This window comes from Pogoniulus pusillus, chromosome 19 (genome assembly GCF_015220805.1).
Source record: "Pogoniulus pusillus isolate bPogPus1 chromosome 19, bPogPus1.pri, whole genome shotgun sequence".
Taxonomy (NCBI): Eukaryota; Metazoa; Chordata; class Aves; order Piciformes; family Lybiidae; genus Pogoniulus; species Pogoniulus pusillus.
In genome coordinates, this window is record NC_087282.1 from 443749 (window position 1) to 455870 (window position 12122).

The 12122-nt window shown below is 44.1% G+C and overlaps 1 long non-coding RNA gene across 1 annotated transcript in view; it reads right to left on the reverse strand.

Moving 5' to 3' along the window:
- Positions 1-5414, reverse strand: part of LOC135183645 (uncharacterized) — a 38747-nt gene extending 33333 nt beyond the window's left edge. Inside the window, exons 1-2 of the long non-coding RNA XR_010305629.1 lie at positions 4543-5414; positions 2957-3087 (exon numbers count right to left, since the gene is read on the reverse strand). This is a non-coding gene — a long non-coding RNA (uncharacterized LOC135183645). The remainder of the gene's footprint in view (positions 1-2956; positions 3088-4542) is intronic.
- Between the last annotated feature and the right edge of the window lie 6708 nt (positions 5415-12122).

A 12122-nucleotide genomic window follows, 5' to 3' on the forward strand; every position in this document is an offset into this window, starting at 1 on the left:
AAGACAAAGCGGATGCTACTCACTGTGTAACAAACCAACATGCAAGCCCCAAGCACAACTGCAATTCACTGGCATCTTGCATACTGCATCCACGTCTGGTCCTCTCACTCAGAGCACATACTAGACTGTGAAAAGAGTCAGAGCTGGGCAGCAAGTATGAGAAATGGTCAGGTAAGCATAGGCTCCTCTGGGCCCTTCGGACACACCAGAAATCCTTGAGTGGCGTGGAGAAGGTGTGTCTGGATAGGTTCACTGGTCAGTCACCAGCCTTTCACGTACAAAACCCAGATGGTAGGATGTGAATTACCAGGACGCAGGAGTCTCTGATTCTATTCTATCATCAGTGAAACAAGCCATCAGGATGCAAAGCTGGGATGTGGTCTGATCGCAAACACTGATGGAGAGACACCTTACTGCAGCCACTGCTCTTTGCTTTCAGCAACAACCCTTTTGCAGCAAGGCTGGAAAGATAGCAGATACATAAAAGCACCTGCGTGGTGAGTGGGCAGCTGCTTCTGGCAGGCTGCCGACATCCCCTTGGGATCCTTCTCAGACACACACTGCAGGAAGCTCACCTTAGGGAAAGTGCAGCATCCCAGGAGGCTCACACTGACCCAAAGCTATGCTTTGTCTTCCCAAGGGCCCTCCATTCAGTTTTCCAGCAGATTTCTCTTGTGATTCTAAGATTGCATAGCACAGCTTAACTGAGGCCCACAGAAGGAAGATGTACAACTTCCAGTATCTCTCCTTCCAGATTAGGGAATGTCTGTTTACCATGGCAGCTGCTCCACTAAACCAGCACAGAACTGTGAAGCCCAGAAGACAGTGAGAAAGAGCACAAGAATGGTTTTACCTTTTTCCTGACAACTTCACTTTTAAAGAAGCTGTAAGAGCCTCGGCAACCCAAGGCAAGCACTGCAACCAGAATAGGAAGGAGACTCCTTTGTTCTTTCAAAGAGCACAGGAACGGGAGCGTGAGGGCAGCTCAGATCTAACTAACAAAACCCAGGAGAGAGAAGGGCACTTGTGGCTATTGAGAAAAGAAGTTTTCAGAAAGAAGCCTGAGAAAGAAGGCACAGGGGGGCATAGAGGACAAGATGTCAGCTCCTACTGCAGCTGTACCCACAGCACACTCTGGCCACATTTACTGGTATCCTCCTGCTTTACTGGTTGGTTTACCTTCCTGCTTTACTGGTTGGCTCACCTTTTCCTCTCTAGTCTAGGGATGTGAATAAAATGCTGCTTCTTTTTTTTTGTCAGCTAAAACCTGCAGATTTTAACAAGAGAAAATTCTTCATCATTTTGGGTCATGTTTTTAGTACTTTCACAAATTAATCTTTCACTTTCTCCTGACCCTAAAACCCAAAACAATCTCTCTCACAGATCTTCTCTGTTCCTAATGTGAACGTTGACCTCTGGACACTTAGAAACACACCAAAAAGTAAATCTAAAAAATGTCATTGCTAAGCTTAGGATTTCAAAAGAATTTGGATTAAGGGACACTTTTAACATTTTCCTGATAGGAATATTACTCCAGAATTCTCAGAAGAAAGTATTTCCAGTTTCCTCTTCAGCAAGAGGACTCATGATGAGGACAGGCATGTGGGAAGACGCGAGGAAACGCTAAGCAGGATATTCAAATCTCACACACTCTATTTCCATTAATGCTTCTATTCAAATCTCCTGCCTGTGTGGTAATGAAGGGATGTATTAAAAGCTTACCAACAGGATTCACGAACTCACAGAATAATTTAGGTTGTAAGGGACCTGGAGCTCACAGGGTTCAGACATCTAGCTCACAGCAGGGCTAAGCAGATCAGGTTGCTCAGAGCAGCCCAGCTGGGTTCTGAATATCTCTGAGGACAGAGAATCCACAACCCCTACTATCCCATGTTCTGGGGCATGACTACTTGCATGGGAGAAAAAATTCTTGCTTCTGGAATATCCCTTCCTTCAGCTTTTCCCCCGTGGATCCTTGTATTCCCTGACCAGCTCTGCCTCCTCTGGATCTCCCCATCAGGTAGCTGTAGACAGCACCAGGACCATCCCTTTGTCACCTCTTCCACATGCTGAGCAAACAGGTTTCTGTGACTCCTCTAAAGACAGAAAAAAGGCCATGATGGCCAAAGAAGAGTCCATAGCCACTGCTCTACTTCAGACTAACCCTCCTGTTCATATAGACTTGAAATGCTGATAAGGCTTTGGAACAGAAGCCCAGCTTAGCCCAGAAACAGAAAAAAGCCAGTACTAGAAAAAGGAAGTCCCCCCCAGTTTCATATCTACTATGCTACTCTAAGTGAACTTCATGCCTGGAAAGTGCACCTGTACTCACATCTTTGACCAGCTGAAGGAAACTCAGTTCCAGTGTCCCGAGGAAGAACCTGGTCCCTACCTGCCACTGCAAACAAGATGGCAGCTGCTGATCTCAGGCAGAACTGAGTCTATGGTGTGGCACCTTGCTGGAGTGTTTCCAGCCCTTAGCCAGGTATGCAGCCAGGTACCAGCTCAGGAGCTGCTGCAAACAGCAGCCCAGCCACTCAACAACTGATGCTGCAGGCCACTCTTATTCAAGAGGCCATCAAGCTCTAAGTAGTGACAGCATCTGGTGACCAGGAATGCCAGACATGAACAGTAACCACCAGATCCACCTCTTTTTGTGTCCTTTGAACTCCTGATAGTTTCATTCCAGTTGTCTGATGAACAATTAATTCCTCTTCAGCTGCTAGCCATAACTCCTCATTTTCTAATGCTTTTTAATCACTCCACTTTGGATTTCATTGCCACTTTACAGGTGTCATTACAGTGACAGCACCCAATAAAACCATGATGGCACAGTAGCTGTAGGCCTCGGAGAGATTCAGGCTTAGCTAGGTGACCTGTGCTGCAGCTAAGTCTGCTCAAGAGAGAAGGTTTAAGTGTTAGCTTTCCTGAGAGACCCCAGACAACTGCTCCTCACCTGTGCACACACTCCAGGCACCTGGGGACCTGGCTGGTGCTGTGCTTGCTCCTGGCGGATGAGCTGGATCCTTGGGTGTTGGTAGCTTTTGAGTCTGGAACATCTCATGTTAGCTGCTGCTACTCTGACAGCTGTTGAAGGAGACAGAGGACAACATCAGTGCATCTGGGACCTGGCATACGAGAGCTTTCAGTACCAAAAGCAGTTGCCTGTGTCTGAGCTGGCAGACAGCAGCAAGGAAACAACTGAAGACAGTGTCAGCCTCGTGGCTTACAGCCCCCCTGTGCAGCAGGGCCAGTTGGTGACTGACTGAGCAGGCAGCAGGCTGAGATGCTTCTCCCCAGCAGTGTCCATGCTTTGCATTCCCTATGTTAGACTTAAAGGACTAACTATTTTCTACAAATTATCTTGGTTAGGTTTTGAATCCCTCTCAACACTTGAAAATAATCAGGATGCTGCAAACTCACCCTGGAGAGTGCAGGCATTCCTGCATCCGGAGGAGCTCCTTCAGCACAGCTCCCCAGTTCAACCCATACCATAGGGTAGATCAGTATGTGCCAAATGAAAGCACACCGAGTCAGCATGCAGCTTCGAAACACCCTGGCACTGCCCCTCTGGGTGTGTTCTGTCACGCCCTCTGTCTCAGTGGGCAGCCTCAGGCCTGAATGCTTTGCCAGGGAAGAAGGGGTGTGCAGGGTATTGACAGCAGGGCACTCAACACACTCAAACTCCTGGAGGCAGGGAGAGTGAGGGCTAATTTCAAAGAAGTAGTGACAGAAAAAAGGCTTTTACTAACTAATAGTAACTGCATTTTCCTTTTGACACACAGGGAGAGCTATATCAAGTCCCTGTACAAAAATGATCACTTCAAAACCAGATCTATTTTTCACAGCCATAAAAGACTTACTCATTGAGTGCATCATCCAAGGACCTCTAAGAGCTGACGAAAATCTTTTGGTCAACTTCACTTGGTTTTGGTTCTAGAATCTCATCTCCCAGAAATTCCAGCCCCCAGCAAAGCACTATGGAAAAGGACTCAAGATTGAAATGGGATAATCTATATTTCACTCCAAGATACATTATTAAACTCAAACCTATCTGGACAAAGACTGTTCCTAACCTACCTGTAGGATTCTGCCAATGCAATCATTCTTCTTCCTGCCACATTGCAGACAAGGAAATGCTTTGTCAGATAACTTCTATAGTGCATCAGAACTTTTATCACAGCTTTGGATCAGGAAGCAAAGCTGCTGTTAAAATCTAGCTTTGCTAACATATAAACCCACTGACATTGCAGAGGCTGCCTGGCCAGTGCATCGTAACATGTTTGACTAGATTTATGGTGAATACACGTAGATGGGAAAGCAGAGGAGACAAAAGGATGTGACAAATGCATTCTCTCTGGCTCTGCTTTGGCCTGCTGACACTCTAAAGAAAAAGTAGCTGTCTCTGGATATAGACATCTAGTCTGGACACCTACAGAGACAGTCAACCAGTACAATTCACCAAGCTGTAACAAAATCAAGGCGTATATGTGTGTGTGTCTCTCTCTATTCAAAGCTGAGTATAAAGTTATCAGTACTCACATGCATTAAATCATAAGGGAAGAGCTCGGGATGCACCATTTCACGTTTCAAGACGAAGGTTAGATTCTGAAGGGAAGCTGCATGTTCTGCAGGCAGAAGTTGCTTTTCTTTAGGATTACTGCAGATTTTCAGTGTCTCTGAAACACAAGCAGGTATACATCTTTATCCCAGAGGTAAAGGCCTACATCCAGAGATATAGGCATTTGAAGACACTTTGCTCCTTGAGGACCAAAGAAAAGGGGTTCATAAATCCCATGGCTGCAGCTTGTGGCTTTCCTCCAGGGAGAACACCGAGATGAAAAATTCTCTGGCTCTTTCCTCTTTTTGTCACAGGATACAAAGCACATTTGGTTTGAAGGGATGGCTGCTGGACTCCGTGGAAGCAATCCATTGGATCAGGTTTGAGGTCTCAAACTTGCTGCTTGATCCAAGCAATCATTTGGTATCTCTGGGCCAGGCTATGTGTGCCAGACCCCAGGTTCCCAAATGGAATCCTCTTCAGGAGTGTAGTACTTTCAGGCTGTCGACGTAGTTTAGCAATAGCTGTGTGATTTGTGTTGCCACACACGAGTTAAATGCAAACTGGAATGCACAAAACATCTTCCTTCAGCACTGGCTTTCAGGCTTACACAAACAGAACTCCTGCCACAAAGGCTGTTCAAAAGCATCCCAGCAGCTCTTTCCCTCCTCAGCCCCAGCAAGCCAAGTCAGTCACCCTGTGTCTGAAGCCACAGGCTGTTGCTTTGCAGATGTTCAGACACAACATGTATCTTCTTAATGGGTTTCTCCTCCTCTCCCACCTTGCCTCCCTCCTGATAAAGTTTAGATGGTAGTGACCCACTTGGGAGCCGTGCAGGTGCTGAGTGGGCAACTGAAGCCAAGAAGGGAGAACTGATTATATCCAGAATTCCAAATGGGATCACGGAGCCAGCAAGGACTGGAACCATGCACTCCACTCTCCCATAGCAGCTTCTTGCTTTACTTCCTTCTGAGTTCTACCACTGCTTTTACACATCTGCCACTCCAGACAGCTTCTGGACAGCTCTGTTTGAACTCAGGAGAATCTCTTCAGTAAAGGCATCTGAACAAAGCATGGGTCCGAAGAGGACATACTGCTGCACAGGCCTCGGGGGGGAATTTGCTGACACATTCGGATGTGTGGTGCAGCTTCTTTTGGGATTTTCCCAGAGAGAACTCTGCTAGGGACTGCAAATATCTTTGGAGGATAAAGCATTAACACCACACTGTGAAAAACAAGAGGCTGTAGTGAAGAAGACCTGAAACAGTGCCAAAAATTCACTGACATAAATGGATTGGACTAGGGAGGCAACAACTCTGGCTGCAGGAGCTGGTTTTAACTAAATGCCTAAGATCTCCTCATTCCTGTTTGGCCTGGGTGCTGTCTCTCACTGGTTCTAGGTTCTGTGGACTCGGCAGTGCTCACTTTCGCACAACAAATGATGGAACTTTTCACGTGTTCTTTGCACAGCTGTTTGGCGACTGCCAACCTGCAGCTCACCAGCGACTGAGACACAGTTCTGTGGCACAGGAAGAGAGTTTTACTTGCATCATCTGAAGCCTGGGCCGCCTGTCCCAGCAGCTGCTCTTAGCAACAGGAAATTCATTTAGAAGGTTAAAGGTAACAGCTCAGAAACACACCCTGGAGTTCTTTGCTCTCGCAAGGTGGGTAAAATAGTTACACTGATAAAAAATGGGCAGGAAAATCCCATGTTCTGTGCTGCAAATGGAGGAGTTAATGCGTCGGGAGGCTCTTTGTGTTACACTGTGAATAGTCTATTCGCAATATTCAATTTGAGTACAAGTTGCACTATTTGAGGTGCTTTGAATAATTCAGATGCATTCATTTACTCTTGATTAGTGGATCAGGTTCTTCAAAAAGTGAGTATTTATTTTACTTTATGACATGGAGCATTAATAATGTATTACCTTTCTCACAAGCTGCTTTTTAAAGAAAGCAATAAAAATATGCAGGGAGACAAGACTTCTGAATAGATATTAAAGAACCATGGAGCCACTTAAGCTGTCATTTCGCAAATACTCTATTAAAGCTGCTGCTTCCCAGGGAGGAAAAACACAATCTTGATAATGCAGAAGGGTGATAACCTGGGCTGAATAGATGATGCAATGCCAGAGAATTACAGTCCTGCTTTCTGTGCAAGAAATGACAGAGAGGCAATTGGATTCCACACCTTCACTGTGATTAGTCTGTGCTTGGAGAACAGCTCTGTGCATTTTTATGTAGCAGCACATGGAATTCCTCTGGATTATCAAACACTTTGAAAATTGCAGTGGGAAAAGGCCAAATAAAATTACTAGGGCCTGTAGTAATGTTAGTTGTGGTAAACAAAAAGTGAATCACAGCTGCAAAGTCTGAGGGCTTTTAAAGCTTGCAGCCAAAGAGGAAGAGCTTTCAAAACCACTTGTTTAACAGAAACTCTTCCAAGCAAGGGCCATTTCTGCACCTCTGTACCTCTACCCATCCCTTTTAGTATCTGCTCCTAAACCTGTTGCACATGAATTCGCCTAAGTCCTTATTGACCATGCTGGTGCTGTCTCCTTGTACATTTTCCCATGACAGAGCTGAGGGAAAGTGAATTGCAGCTAATGAAAATGTTGCTGTTCCCTGTGAGTAAAATCTTCACATGTGCTTAACTTTTATTTGAAAGTAGTCTAAAGCTTGAAGCTGTGACAAGGACAAAGTTAAAGCTAGTAATAGTGGAACAACATTTCCATCTCTCTGAGGATATAGATTTTAGACCGAGCATCCAAAGGGGAGCACCCCAGAGTTTAAGGAGCTGACTGTTACAGTCACTCTGCTAACACATATTTTAGTGATAATTTCATTAGCAGAATTCCACTCCTAAAATGTAATGATAGCTTTGGAAACCAGGATGTGCTGTGACAATTTCTATACTGACTGTCTTCCTTGAACACTCAGTTAGCACAAAGGTTTTCACTTGGTGATAATTACATTAAGATGAGGAAGGCTCGATTGCTTGCTTCAGTTACAGCATCACACTTAAGTTGCCCCAGCATGCAGGCTTCCTTAAACAGAGAGGCACATTTGTTTTTCATTTCAGCAAAAATCTTTTCTTGGTGCTGGAAGGGTGGCTGTGTGGACAGACCAGGAAGGAAGAAGCTGCTGTAGTACGAAGGTGTTACTCAGACTTTTTCTTACTCCCCAGCTTTTCTTAACTGTGCTGGTAAAGGACAGAGGTACATGATGGAATGATGACTGTTAGCCATAGCTGTTTCAGTACTAAAGCACCACTTTTCAGAACTCAAACCTGATTTCACTGCACTATCTCCTATACAATATCTACAGTAAAAAATAGTGAGCTGTGGGTTGTGGTGGTTTTTGTTGTAGGTTTTGTTTTGTTGGGGGTTTTGTTTGGTTTTGGTGTGATTTTAATAAACAAGGTTACAATACCCTTGATTAATCCAGCCTTTTACTGAATAATATAGTTACAATCTACCTAAGTCAACCTTCTTAGACTTACACTGAACAGCTAAAGCTTCTCCAGAGGGTCAGCACTCAAACTGACCACTACACTGTAAACCTTTTATGCAAACTTATCAACTATGGAACCAATAGCCACAAACTCTTAAAATTACTGGTAAGAAACTGAACAAAGAAGGGGAGATTCCTCTGCAGGAAAATGTGTAAGCCCTTCAGTTTCTACAGCTGCCATAAACTCCATGTAAGAAAACAGCAAATCAAGCTTATAAAGTCTGTGTGAAACACAATACAAATATGGAGCCTTATCCTGTGCCTGCACTTCATGTCAAGAATCACATTGCAGCTGTAGAAGAGCAGGTTTCCTACACTGGATATGAGTTTCTGTGCTGAAATCACAAGCAGAACTTTTTGCATCGGTATCTGTTATTATTACATTTTTATGTAACATCTGGTCTGTAAAAGGTAACTATGAGGAGGTAACTAAGCAGTAAGGATTTGGGAAAAATTGGAGAAAAAGCGAGTGAAAGTGTTTTGGGGTAGCTAAAAAGATTTATAATGCTAAGACTAAAGCTGAGGGGAAGATGGAGGGGAAATGATAAAAAGCATTTCAGAGTAGATATTATGCTCCTGCGCAGGCTTATGCCAAGCTGAACTGAGAACTCTCATATTGTTAACCATTTCCTTTGCACCAAGAGCCACTCTCTTACTGCATGTGCACATTTCTCATGTGAAATGTCTACCTCAGGTCACTTCTCAGCTCAGAACTGACTTGGACAAGGGCACTGAAGATGCTTTTCAGTCAGACTGTATCACTATTGGATACGCCACAGACTCTCCGCCCCTGGTGTTACTGTAAGTTGTCTCCAACTACAGCCAACCTCATCCTTCTAGAGCAGCTGCCTCTGGACATCTCATAAGTCGAGTGCCTTTCTGGAAAGCAGGAAGTTGACCAATCTGTCAAACAGCTCCTAATTCTACTGTCACATGCTCTAGCACTGAGGCAGATGTGATGAGTAAGGCAGATGTGATGAGTAAGGCAGCTGCCACAGACTCACAGCCTCTTGGCAGGCTCCCTCTGGCCCGAGCAGGGAACACACAGGGTTGACACAGCCTAGCAAGTAACAAATTAATAATCAGTACAGAATTGCCAAAATTAATGGTGCAGGCTGGAGTCAGCTTCAGAAACTTAAGTGAGAAGGAGTTTGAAATGTGCCTAGAAGGAGCTGCTGAACACTGAAACAATTTAACTGAAAAACAGTTTCAGTGCTTTCCCCTGCTAGAAATGCCACTCAAATGTGTGTGACTAGACAACAATGGCATTCCAAGAGAGTTCTAGATAAAGGAGACCTGGGGATACCACCTGGGCCACTTCAATATGATCTCACTGAAGTGCTATGCTCCTGCACGTAGCCTTCCTTCAGGTAATTGACTGTTACAGGGAAGCTGAGGGGCAGCAACTCACCGACATGGTTGTTCCCTTGGTTGGTCACAGCCCCAGGTTGTTCAGAAGCAAGCCCTCAGCAAACAGGAAAATTCTCAGAAATGAGCCATTTCTTCCCAGCTCAGAAGTTCCCCTACCAGAGGACTATTTACTCATTTCTCTGCATCGTGGCAATGCTTCTTGCAGATTGTTTTTTGCTCTTGACGTTTCTCCTGCACAAGATGCACATTATTGAATGTTTTCACTCGGTTCCTCTCTGGTACAGGTGCACATGCCTAAGCGCAGTTGGCTCCTGTTAGCTTTCCAAAGGACTTGTCACAGAAAAGGAAGGGATGTGCCAGCACAGCATTTAGCAAGGCAGAGAAGAAAGGGAAGTGGAAACCAACAACTGCACTTACCTTCATAAATAGATTCTGTTTTACACCCCAGGAGCACGCTTCTCCGCACGGCTGCCTCTTGTGCTGGTTAAGCAAAACTTGTCACAGGAAACAAAAATATTTGCCAGTTTGGCTTTATTGCAAAACCTACTCTTTGTTCCTTTGCATACATCAAATGTCAGCCTCTCTGTACCTCTCTGGCAGACAGCTGGCACAAAACACAGAACACGACTAGGTGCGTCCTAGCAGGCAAAGCATTCTGAAGAGGTTAGCAGTCATGCTTGGTGGGAGGAGAGGGCTTGGGCTTGTTTTATTTGATATTCATTGACCACACTAATCTCATACTTAGAATACAGAATATAATCTGTTCTGTAAATGCTAAGGTTTTGGTTAGTTTGATTCTGGCTCTCTAAAAGGCAGACATGTAACCTTCCTTTTTCTCCAGCATCAGCTGGCTATGAGAAGATTCTGAAACGCTGGAACAGAAAGAATTACCCCTGCAGGGACCTTTCTCCCAATACCAAGCTTAAAGATGCTTCAGACAACTAACTTTGACAATACACCTTCCTAAAACTAAGGATGATGTCTCTGTCCTCAGCTATTGTGTCTAATTAAAGTACACAGACGCACTTTTTTCCCTGATGTGTAATAGGCAAATTTGTGTCTATATTTATATTGATGTCTTTGCTTCTATTCAGCCGACTGGCTGGATTTAATTTCATTGTAATTAGATTCAGGCACCCACTTTACATCAGATGTTCTGAACAGAGAAAGCATTCCTGAATTTTCATTGCATTTCATATGTCCTATGGAACATTTCTATGCAAATTCACTCAAATTTTACACCATAAATCTCAAATATTAGTGTTTGCTGGGTATTTCAGCAGAATATTCTGAAGGAATTTCAGACAAGCACTTTCAATGCATTCACTGCCTTTTGTAGACTGAAGTGACAGCTTTTGGGTTGGAAAATCTGATCTCTTCTTTAATATTCAGTAGCATTACACTGACAAAAATACATTTATGACTCAATAGGCTGGGATCTGATAAGAAGCACTTAAAAATCCAAGCAGATCACTGGTATGTAACCATTGCAAGAGAGCGGACTCAGCTGAGAAAAGGGCTTCCTTAGCAGGCCCTGCTGTGAAAGCGTTACCTGTTTATGGATGGAGCTGGGCAGCACTGTTTGCAGCACACAAGCTGTAAATATGACCCTTTAGATTACTCTTCTGCATTTAAAATACTTGTTTAGAATTTCAGAGTCTTGCTTTCTTTGCCAAGTTCCTCAGCATGGTTTTTATGAGCCAGTCAGTTCAGACAGCCTAATCTTCTGAGACACTGAGGTCTTGCATTATATTTCCTATGTTACCAGGCAGGCACAGTGCTGAATGTCTGCACTGCAATTAAAACAAGCAAACAGCAACTTGTATCTGCCAAGGCGAGCAGCTTTGACGGTGTGCACACCTCCATAACACAAGGAGTATTTTTAGACTCGCTGTAGCAATTGCTGTGATGCTCAGTGATCAAATCTGTTTCCTGAATGTAGATGAACTCTGAACACAAATAGCATTAAACTGAGAGTCTGTATATTATATATATGTAGATCCATTACACATCTTCATTTTCTCAATGAACTTCAGTTTTTAAACCATTGTGGCCTGCTCTGGTCTCTCCAGTTAGAATCACTTTGAAGCATTAGACCTTGCACAGCAACAGCACAAGCCCCTGTGTACCTACTAGCAATTAGTCCTATCTGGTACAAGGATCTTCTTCAAAAGGCATAAAAATACTCCATATTCATCCTCTTTGCCATTACAGATCTGGACTATGTTGGTTTTAAAACACCTTTTGATGCAAAACAAAATGTTAACAGACAAAACTAGCCCTGCACTGGAAGCCTGCAGACAACCACTGTATCCTAGTCTGCTTGTTAGCTGGAAAGGTTGCTCATTTTACCTGCTTTCCTCTGGCTCGAGAGTATTTTTGCTAAAGCATTCACCTTTCTGTCCACCCCACTTACAATCACTTCATTTTAAATGTGCCCTGTTCAACTAGTCTTCCAGGAATTACACACTGGAGCTTGCTCTAGACAGCAGAGAAGCAGCAGCGTGTCCTTAAAGCACAGCGGCCCTTGGGGAAGTTTAGACAAGCTTTTTTGGAGCACTGCCTCTTATCATTTGTGATAACTAAACAAGAACTCGAGCCAAGTACAGGTTAAAAGTAATTTCTCTTAGTTAAATCTCATTATGTTAATCAGCTCTTTTACTACAGACATAACAGC